This window comes from Toxorhynchites rutilus, chromosome 3, assembly GCF_029784135.1.
Source record: "Toxorhynchites rutilus septentrionalis strain SRP chromosome 3, ASM2978413v1, whole genome shotgun sequence".
NCBI classification, from domain to species: domain Eukaryota; kingdom Metazoa; phylum Arthropoda; class Insecta; order Diptera; family Culicidae; genus Toxorhynchites; species Toxorhynchites rutilus.
In genome coordinates this window covers 95,680,845-95,693,129 of record NC_073746.1, presented here as the reverse complement: position 1 = coordinate 95,693,129, position 12,285 = coordinate 95,680,845, and the positions used below count along the sequence as shown (strand labels likewise).

General features: G+C 35.4%; 1 protein-coding gene across 1 annotated transcript in view; it reads left to right on the top strand.

Moving 5' to 3' along the window:
- Positions 1-12,285, top strand: part of LOC129780393 (netrin receptor UNC5C-like) — a 403,924-nt gene that overhangs the window by 346,507 nt on the left and 45,132 nt on the right. The gene's annotated exons all lie outside the window — the stretch shown is intronic.

Genomic DNA, 12,285 nt, shown 5'->3' with positions numbered 1-12,285 from the left:
CGAGCATACGGGCTTGGGCTCGAAGTATGAATAAAAAGAAAATGCCAAAAGTTGTTTAATAGTTTTTATTTTACTGTCTAAAATTTTCAAAAGGATCGGTCTACTGGGCGAATTTCTACAGCGTTTTTTCCGTGATGCAATTTGATGTGACACACTCTTTATTATATGTGCCCTTCACGAGCAAATACACAGCAAGCATTTATCTATACAAAAAAAATTATTTGTTGTCTGTATGTCACGATTTAGCTCGAGAACGGATAAACAGATTTGAATGATTATTTTTATGTTCGATGTGTTTATCTCGCGTCAGGTTTATATGCTAAAAAAGTTATGAAAACCAAAGGGAAAGTTTGAACACCATAAATAATTGAAAACCAACCTTTGTTTCCGGGTTGGTGACGACAAGTTTTTCCCATCAATGATAGCAGTTTTCTTCGGTTGAAAACTGAAGGTGAAAATTTGTTCCATGATTTATTTCATAAGTTATTGATTCTAACGTCTCTCCGGATATATTGGCGACATTACTCACCCACCTTTTCAAATGATTATTTTTGTATTTGATGTATTTTGTTTGCGTCAGGTTTATATACCAAAAAAGAGATGAAAAATTCATGTAAAATTTTGAAAATTGAAAAGAAAGAAAAATGCTTTATTTCTATAGTTTACCACAAGCACTTTACATCTTCATGTTTTTAATGATATTAATCTGCAGAATTTGGAGTGATTAATTCAACAAAATATGACCATTTGTATATTGTAAAAAAATGAAAAATCTGTAGCAGTCTGCAGATTCGAAAAAGTCTACACACAAAAATCTGGCATCTCTGATCCAGAGCGCTTTGACTCCATTCGCTCCAAAGGAGGAAGCCCCGTTTCACAAGAGAGCATAATTGAACTTTCAACATAATTTAATTTCCTAATTATCCTCATCTACATCCATTGCTTCACTTAACGACGCCTCTGATAGTCTCGACATCTGCCCTCCGTGTTTTGCCGCAGGTGTTTCTAGTTTCCAGATTGCGAAATCAGCGAAAGTAGAATGTGAGCACATTACTGAAATTTGACTTTAGAAGTTAGTTCTCCTGCCGAAATCTATGAGAATTTATATTTAAACGACCCACAAACTTAGCAATGGTAATGTTAAAAGTTTCATTGCCTGTACCATATTTCCGCGGAAAATCTAGCAAATTTTCGCGAAACCAGAAATTCCAACTAGAAGGACGCACAATCGTCTCCTCCAGACGAACAACATGAATTAACATCATTAGCAAGATCCACCACACTTAGTCGCTGATTACATGGTGATGCATTATGCACACACACGCCAATTTCATCCCATTTTCATCCGTCGAACAATAAGCGCTGAAATACTATCTCCTCCTTCATCTGCCTATCTCTCGCTCTCTGTTTCACAATCGACCAGAAGATCAAAGATCAAAGTGTTGACGGCTGTATTTAGCAGTCACTTTGAAGACAGGCGTGAAACGACTTGATTATGAGGCACATCGCTACCGCGATACTTAATTCCACGGCAGCCGCTACGAAAGCCTTGGGTTGTAATTTTCTCTCTTATACTACTACGGATACGAAGTCCGTCCCATCAAACGGTTGTTAATATCGACATATCTTCGGTCATAATTGGGGTACTTTGTGCGGGACACAATGTGAGCTAATTTGAGTAAGCGATAATTGAATGGAACGATGAAATCGAGATTGACTTTACACTTCGTGTGAGCTGTTTATTATCTGTCATGATAATGAGTCTTCCGACGTGTTCGAGTGATGGTTATCAACGTCTTCATTGTGTTGGATCGGGTCATCATCATATCTCACTGAACTGCAATCATAAATTTAGCAAAAACCTGGTTCACGGAATTCCAGACTGAAGCAACATAAGTTGCTCGCTAATTGAGTCATGAAATATGAATATGACATTTCCCATTGACAAATGCCCTTTTCCCATTTTCGCTGTGCTTTCCACTTTTTTTTTCCAAAATATATATTTTTATCAAGGCTCATATGGCGTTAGCCTCACGGGGCCGGGAGTTCAATACTTTGACAATTTTTCTTATTATCTATGTTAGTTATATGTCCGATTACTCACGGTTGGCTCGAGGTTAGTATTACAAGTGTTTTCGTAATTCGGATGTTGCTGTCTCCAATGCTCTGTACGTGTGCCCGACACGGCATACTTCCTATTGGGATGCAGCTGACCCTTAATCAGCAACGCCCCCCTAGTCTGTACCTCATATCTAGCGTGGTGCGTCTTTCTCGACTCGAGGAATCCAGGATAGAATGGTCACTAACCGGCGCAATCATCAGAAAAAAGAAATCAAGAAAAATATGCCCCACGACGGAACTTATTTCTTTTCCCAATTCAAATCCGCTTTGGGCATCCTTCTTTTAGGACTGTTCCAAAATCCTGCTTGTCACGGTAAAACATTCCCTATCTGTTGAAACGACTAAATATCAGCGAGCTGTAATATGAATCTAAAATTTTTGGATTGAATTATGGATTGGGAACTGGAAAATTGCATTCGTTAATAGAATTGGAACCGGTATCTGAATTTCTTTTCTGTAATCCATTCTGAAATGAACAGTCTTGGAGTCTTTTTGCGAAAATTCGGCTCTATGTCTAGTATTCAAATTTGAAATTCGAATCTGCATTTAATCTTCAAATACTAGACCTGCTGTTTGAACTCAAATGATGGCATCATCATAATTTAATGTAAAATATACAATGTGTGTCTGGACATCTAAAATTTTTTACAAAGTATTAAATCTGATACTTCCTCAAACCTTACACTTTGTTTATGATCCGATAACTGAAATTTTCATTTGGAATTGAAAATATGAAATCTAAAATCTAGGCGTAACATAATTGACTGGAAAACTAAATCCAAATCCATATGTTTATAATCTAAAATATACAGTCTAGAATATGAAATTTGGTATCCGATTTCAGAAAAGTGGATCTAAAAAAGCCTGAATGCATAAAAATGATAAACTAGAAAGAGGCTCGTATATGAATTCTAATATTTACAAAATAATGGACACGAATACGTCCCAAAATCTACAATCTTGCACAGATTATAAATTGCAGAATATAGGATCCCTGCATTATTCTGCATTAGGAATCAAAAATCCGTATAAAAGTTTTAAAATTCAGCCTGATCTGGAATATGGTATTTTGGTTTAAAAAAAAAAGCTATCTACTATATCCTGAACCTAAATATGGAATGTGAAATTTGAAATCTGAAATCTGCCAGACGATAGCGAAGCGTATTAAAAAGCCTATCTGAAGGCCAAGTATTAAGTTTAGTTTTCCAAATAGGTCTTCTCAAGACTAGAGGCGAACGAACTGAGCAATTTTATGCCTCTATAATTCGAAACGTCATCATCATCATTCAAGTTATCTTGCTCCAACTAGCAGACAGTAGTCTTTCTCAATGCTGATGTCACGCACAGCGGTTTTTCTCGATACTAATGAAGAATGAAAGATAGGTAACGCATACAGGGATGCCACAGCCTTGGCCAATATTTTGGACAATCCACGAATTCCCCGCTGGCCTTAATTTGGTTGCTTAGAAGCGATCCAGTTTTCAAGCCAATTTTTTATTTATTCGTGAGATCGTAACCTCATTTAAGAAAAGCGACCCCATGGACCGGGAAAAATAGCAATCTATGGGATCAATGTCACTGTCACTAAAACACTGAACATATTGAACATTCAAGCAGTTTTCAGTATCTCTTAGCAAAATTACATCTCCAACGTTCCCAAAAACAACGCTCCAAAGAACTCTCAAAAACAACAGCATCGAAACAAACTTTCACCTTCGGTTTTCCACCGAAGAACACAGCTCTCAACGCTGAAAAATAACTTCTTCACATCAGGTCATCAGGTTTGGAATTCATTGTATTTTTACGTCACTTTTAACCCGGAAACAATGTTCACGAATTCACGTAAATCAATGATTGACCTAAAAAATACACCAATAAGTCATTCACAATTTATTAGTAATCTTGCGGTAACTTTTCCCATTTCCGGCGAATGGAAAACTCTAGAAACTCTAGAACAGCGGTACTCAACCTTTTTTCATAGGGGCCACAAACACGTGTTAGTCATGATGTCGCGGACCGCATAAAAAAATAAAGAAAGGTGATGTCCAAGTCAAGACCGCATTGTTAACATAGAACTACGAAAGTTTTGCTGGTGAGAACAAACATTAAAGAAATTTAATGATAAAACTAGATATGAAAAGAACATCCGGTATCCTGCCTATCCGGCCGGATACCGGATATTATAAAAATTCTCATTACCTCAAAATAAGTTACAAGGAAAATGCTTATTAACATCATTCATACAAAATTAAAAATGTCGTTATTGAAATGCCATAACCATTAGTTGGAGCATATTTATTGTAAACGGAAAATTGAATCATCCTTAATTATGTTTATGTGAAAATGTGTTTATTTCTCTCTAAAGCCGTGTCCTTCATTTGCTTCACGCACACATGCAGTTTCTTCCAGTTTCGTATTGGAAAATAAAGAGTCGGATATTCGGCCATCCGGCCTAAAAACATGCAACGAAACTAATCATTCGGCCTTTAGAAAGATTATTCCGGAAGCCTTGCTGCTGTCTGGTCCCTAGCTAGATGACTGGTGAATTGTAAGTACTGTGATTTGAAAAAAATACGGCGGATCTGAAATGTCAATATTTTCTCTATCCACATTGTCCGTAGAACGAATGCTGCATTTACAAATCGAGTGACCGATTAACACTCCAGTTTCGTATTGGAAAATAAAGTGCCGGTTATTCGGCCATCCGGCCTAAAAACATGCCGGATATCCGGTATCCGGTATCCACAAAACTCCGTTTCATCACTAGATAAAACTGAAAAAAATTACAAATAACTCATTCATGATTGATCAATAATCCAGCTAGCGACCGGATGGCAACACGGTTTTTCAAATGGTATTTCTCAAGGCCGAGTTGTTTAGCTTTATTTTTCAAATTGGTGTTTTTCAAGGCTAGAGGTGAATGGACTGAGAAAGCTTAAAGCCTCTTGAATTCAAAGCAACATCATAAATAATAATATATTCCTAAATTCATAAAAACTCCCCAAAATTATTATGAAATAGATTTTTAGAATGCATTGAAATTTCTAAAATAACTTTCTACTCGAACGTTTTAGTGGCTTTGAAAAGAACAGATGGGTTTGCGTTGCGCAGATGAAGATGGTTGATGCAAGATTCATTCTTGTTCTCGCGAGAACAATATACGTCTCGCACTCAGAATGCATCGCCACATTCTTCTCGTAATACACACAGTGCGGCTCCAGGCGATTATATATTTGTCCCCCACTACCGTTATCTATTTGATAACACATAAAATCAGCAATTCGTACAATCCCCACGGTATGAAAACCACCGACGTCTATTTAATATTTCTCTTCTGCTGTGATTCTGCTCTACACTATGTTTGCTTCTTGCATATTTTGAAGATGCATTCTGTGCCGAAAAGCAAAATCGCTGTGTGTGTATAACATCAGCATTGAAAAAGGCCGCTGTCTGATAGCTGGAGCGAGAAATTTGATGATGCTGATGTTTTAAATTATAGAAGCTTTAAAATTCATCAGTTCATTCGCCCCTGTCCTTGAAAAAGGCTAATTTAGAAAACGAAACTAATCATTCGGCCTTGAGAAAGATCATTCCGGAAGCCTTGCTGCTGTCTGGTCCCTAGACTGGTGAATTGTAAGTACTGTGATTTGAAAAAAATACGGCGGATCTGAAATGTCAATAGTTTCTCTATCCACATTGTCCGTAGAACGAATGCTGCATTTGCAAATCGAGTGATCGATTAACACTCTTCTGATTAGCAATGATATTTGATTATTGTACCTCGCTGATACATATTCGCCACGATAACACGATAGAAAAATTTGTATTCTTCCAATTTTCCTTAATCTAAAACATTTATGGGTTTGGGAACCATAACGTAAAATGTACCAAAAATTATACAGAATTTCCGACTCGATTGAAATGCAAACCAAAATACCATTCAGAGCTAAAATAAATATTAACAATAAATCTATTTTATAAAAAAACATGACCTGTTTTCTGATTTGGCACTTTTGCTGAATGACGTAGACTTATGTCAAAAAATGAGTAATGATTTCATATTAACATATCCATATTTTAAGTTTCATTCACTAATGTGGACAGGATTAGCCCTAATGATCGGATAAAATATTTTTCATAGACATTTAATCTACTACTACCACTTAACTAGACAACTAACTAATGTGTTATAACGTGTAATGTGTCAAACTCCATTATTCTCTTCTCATGTTTCCTAAATGCTTTCTTAAGTTTTCGTGATTGTTGCACATACAAAATGGTTTCGAGCCAGGCGGGCCATCCAGAAGAGCCCGGTGGGCCGCAGGTTGAGTATAGCTGATCTTGAACCTTTTGGTACTGATATTAATTTACAAAACACTCGAAGTGGAGTACTTTCGAGAACATGTTCTCGGTATACAGCAGAGTCACGTAACTCGAAAACAATAATAGACGCAACATTGATTATACTTCAAATTAGCTTATTTATTGTTCCAGACTGTGTAGATGATCAATTGTATTGAAAAGATAGATAAAATGCATACATTTGAATGTTCGAGCACTATCTCTTCCAGTATGGGAAGGCGATCTCTGGACTAAATTCTTGTCATACTTCATCTCTCCTCGTAGCTTTTCTAAAAGGAGCCTACCGTGCAAAATTTATTTCAAAAGCCTTGCTATGTCCATAGATCGTCTCACACGGGAAGCCTTGCTCTCAAATTAATACAATCTATCGCCCTATGTCACGCAACATGCCGCCGCGTTTGTTGCGAACTTGCGGTGGAGATCCGTAATGACCTTCGGATTCCCGCGGAGGAATGTGATTCCACTGCACAGCGAGATAACTCAAGTGCTGTCCAATGCGAAGCGCAAATAATGATTGGCCAATACAAATAGGCCTAGGTCATGTGTAGCCTACCCAGGGCGGAAGGGGGAAAGGATTTATAGCACCCTGGTTTCCAACCAGCACGTGTACTCCAACCGCGAGTGCCTAGCTCGACTTTTTTTTTTCGCCGTGTGATTGAATTATTAATAGCCATAATCATCTATGCTAATTCGAGAAGCATCGTCATCGAAACCCTGCGCGGCGAACGAATCCGCTAACGGCGCTGGACTGTTTATAATTGGCCATATTTGGGAGTCGATCATAATTTAATCGACCGAGCACGGGTGCACGGGGCAAAAAAGAACCAACGAAAAAAAACTCCCGATACGTTTTATTGCTTTTTAAGTGCCACTGATAAAACTTCGATTGAATTAATTCGGCAACCGCGAGCAATAGCAATAGACCGCGCGGAGAGCAACCGAAGAAGGTATGCAATATCCGCCACAATCTTCGGAAGGCGAAGCAATCATAAATCGTAATGATACACCGAAGGTCAACGAGCTTCTCTTCATTTATTGTGGTTCCCTTTTTTGGGGCCGGCACCTTTTTTGGGAGGGCAGGCTTTCACCGCAGTGTGAACATCGATTGGACATTTCTCTAATTGCACAACCGGCTATCTGCGGAGGAAACAATCGATTTGATTGACAGTTGGGAAACGCCGAAGGCCGCTGTGATGGGCTCTATCAATCATGTTCGAAATTGGATAGTTTTCATTTGGAAATGCGCTGATAAGAAGACGCGGTATCGGTCGTAAATCAACTTTGTAAAACGATTCGAGTGTCGAGTGTGATATGTTTGTGTTTCTAATGCCTTCACGAGTGGTACTCCAAAAAGCCATTAACAATTGCGGGCAACGTTTGCTGGACCCTCGAGTGTCGCACCGAGAGGTTTCCGTAAGACAAATCACCATTTAATACTGTCAGCAAAATTCACTCCAACTTCAGCAATACTCAGGCCGAAGAATATGTTAATGATCTCTCCGTGGGCTGTTAATGATTTACGACACACTTCTCCAGCAAACAGACGGCTCAAATTCTACAACTTGTCTCAATTTAAATTAGAATCATACAGGTTGCGTACTGAATCTAGGCTCTTGGCTCAAGCCTTGCAACTGAACCCAGACTATCCAGTTGGTTCTGACAGGCTTCTGGGTGCGATAAATCTATTACACAAAAAGGATTAACCTTCTCAAGGTGCACACACACACAAGTGGGCGGAAATGGTTCAATTCGAAGGCCGCAGCAAAACAATGTGGTAAATCGACTAAGTCATCGATTGGTGATGGTGCGTTATAAGCATCCACAAACGGAGATGAACAAAAAAAAAGTTGTTTCCCCTCCTTGAATTGATTATCTCCCGAAACGTAAGGCAACCATTAATAATGGAGTTTCTTTCCCGATATGTACCTTCTCGAGAGCCCCCTCAGATTAAACCTGACAGTGCCTATTCATCCCGAAAGGAGGAGCAGGAGGAGATGGGAGCAAATAACATTCATCGTTCTTCGGCGAGGCACTGCACTGCACCGTTCGAATAAAGCTTATTTCAGCCAGTGAAAGAGAAAGGTTAAGCGGGTGGAGCAAATCGACATATCAAATCTATTCCGCTTAATTGAATTTCATCGCTATCGAGTGATACGATGTCGGGTGAGGGTGGGGGCTCGTGCCCGGAGAAAATCGAGAATCTTAATACGATACTGTCACGGAAAACTGACGTTTTCCCATCTTGGATGCTTCGAGAGGCAGACTGGGCAAGCAAACGAACACTGGAAGCGGAAACGAACCGGGAAACCGAGCCCAATACGATGTGACACGTGGAACATTCGGGTGGGGTAAATGGAAGGTGATCTGGGAACGTATATCATTTTCCAATCATTATCGTTACTTCTGTTTGTTGAGGGTCCACACCATGTTGTTTTGATTTGGTGGTGAAAATCTAATAAAAACTGGTGTTAAATTTCCTCTGTTTGATTTGCGATTGATTGGGTTTTTCGCTTTAAGATCAAAATTTTATGCACCATTTACATGGAAGCAGATTACAAAAATTACAAAAATTACAAAAATTACAAAAATTACAAAAATTACAAAAAAATACAAAAATTACAAAAATTACAAAAATTACAAAAATTACAAAAATTACAAAAATTACAAAAATTACAAAAATTACAAAAATTACAAAAATTACAAAAATTACAAAAATTACAAAAATTACAAAAATTACAAAAATTACAAAAATTACAAAAATTACAAAAATTACAAAAATTACAAAAATTACAAAAATTACAAAAATTACAAAAATTACAAAAATTACAAAAATTACAAAAATTACAAAAATTACAAAAATTACAAAAATTACAAAAATTACAAAAATTACAAAAATTACAAAAATTACAAAAATTACAAAAATTACAAAAATTACAAAAATTACAAAAATTACAAAAATTACAAAAATTACAAAAATTACAAAAATTACAAAAATTACAAAAATTACAAAAATTACAAAAATTACAAAAATTACAAAAATTACAAAAATTACAAAAATTACAAAAATTACAAAAATTACAAAAATTACAAAAATTACAAAAATTACAAAAATTACAAAAATTACAAAAATTACAAAAATTACAAAAATTATAAAAATTACAAAAATTACAAAAATTACAAAAATTACAAAAATTACAAAAATTACAAAAATTACAAAAATTACAAAAATTACAAAAATTACAAAAATTACAAAAATTACAAAAATTACAAAAATTACAAAAATTACAAAAATTACAAAAATTACAAAAATTACAAAAATTACAAAAATTACAAAAATTACAAAAATTACAAAAATTACAAAAATTACAAAAATTACAAAAATTACAAAAATTACAAAAATTACAAAAATTACAAAAATTACAAAAATTACAAAAATTACAAAAATTACAAAAATTACAAAAATTACAAAAATTACAAAAATTACAAAAATTACAAAAATTACAAAAATTACAAAAATTACAAAAATTACAAAAATTACAAAAATTACAAAAATTGCAAAAATTACAAAAATTACAAAAATTGCAAAAATTACAAAAATTGCAAAAATTACAAAAATTACAAAAATTACAAAAATTACAAAAATTACAAAAATTACAAAAATTACAAAAATTACAAAAATTACAAAAATTACAAAAATTACAAAAATTACAAAAATTACAAAAATTACAAAAATTACAAAAATTACAAAAATTACAAAAATTACAAAAATTACAAAAATTACAAAAATTACAAAAATTACAAAAATTACAAAAATTACAAAAATTACAAAAATTACAAAAATTACAAAAATTACGAAAAATTACAAAAATTACAAAAATTACAAAAAATACAAAAATTATCCATGTCCATGTCCATGGACATGTTATATCGAAGTTACCCTGTATTAGGAGTGGCTGCCATACAAATGAAACACAAATCTCTGCATTACTCGAGAATTAATCAAGAAAATGAAACGAAATTTGCCATGTGGAGGTTTGAGGCTGCAATAAATTATTCTATGGTGGTTAGGTACTCCTGCCCACTCTCTTAGGGGGGCTTCCATACAAATGAAACACAAATTTGTGCATAACTCGAGAACTAATCAAGCAAATGGAGCCAAATTTGGGATGTGAGGGTTTTTGGGTACGAGAAATGTTTCTATGATGGTATAACACCCCTCACTTCTCTGAAATGAAAAAATTGATCTTCTTTTGAAAGTGTAAATGGATTTTATTATGATAAAACGCACTCCTATATCGTCTTCTATCTGTATAAACAAAAATGGATCACCGAATGTGTTGATAAGAGCAAAACTCGAGAAAGGAATTGTCCAGTTACGGCTGTCTTTATTCTATCATATTTTCCGTATAAAATATTTATTCCATGTAACAGAGAAACATGTTATTTGCAAGTGGTTGAAAAATTTTGAACGAGAATTGTGTCTGAAAATAATCTGATAGTACTAGGATTTTTCTAGTAAAAGGTAATTTTAAAGGGTAGATTAGAAGATCTATCAATGAACAGTTCTGCGATTGGACCCATGAACGTGCGCTTAGTTAGAAAACGTGGATGTGATAACGAAGAATAAATGTTGGGCAGGACGAAGTTTGCCGGGTCAGCTAGTAAATATATAAATATCCCTGATTCCTATATTTTCCAGATATGTAATTCACGCCTAGATTTTAGATTTCAAATTTTCAATTCCAAATGCAATTTTCAGATATCGGATCAGTGTAAGGTTTGAGGATGTATCATGTTAAATTGTAAATAAATCGTAGATGTCCAGCCACACATTGTGTTACGAACGGCAATCGGTCAGCATGTAACGAAAGGTGAATCCATCTACCTACGAGATTCCCTAGTAAGAAAACCGTTACACATCGTGCTGTCATGCGAACTGTCAGATTGACTAGACTGTCAAATTGAACAAAATCAAATAACTTTTTATGAAATACTCGCACTGAAATTGTTGTGGATATTTTTCGCTCAAACTATTGTTTTTTTTCGCTTATTATACAATTCTTACATACAGGGTCTTTCAGATTAAACGCTCACGCAACAAATTTTAATAACTTCTACAAAAGTGAAACGATTTTTATTTTAAAAAACGAAAATAAAGCTTATTTTATGACATTTTTGATGTGACCACCCCTTTTTTCGAAAACGGTGAACAAAATTCTCCATGCACAACTCTAACATTAAGACTTCGAAAAATCCGAGTTATTTCTTTTTTAAGTTCCTCCAAAAATAGCAACGGTCTTTCACGTACCCCCAGAGGAAGTAATTTACGACGAGAAATGTTGAAATTCTTACCATAAGAGGACCAAGTTTCGTTAAGGCTTCGGTTGCTCGAGTAATACGATTTCACACACAAAATACACGTTCTTTTAAATTGTACATCTTGACACTAAAAACCATCCGATCAGACTGAATGAGTAGCCGAATTTTATCGCCCCGAAGTGGGGAATGCAGTGTTACCATCGACGGAGCAAAAAAAATATATAAGTAGCTATTCGATTTTTTTGCGTGAGCGTTTAATCTGAAAGACTCTGTATATACTTAAATTGTTCCCACAACATTCCAATGCAGCAGTTAATCGAAAGGTCCACCAAGACGAGTAGGTTGATCATCCCGAATCATACTTTTACGTTCAGCCTTTTCGCTAATGGCGCTGTAGGTCGGTTTTAATTTTCAAATGCTGTTTTATGGAAAAACACGACAACAAAAACCCCACTAATAGTCGCTCCACGATCGGCGCTCACA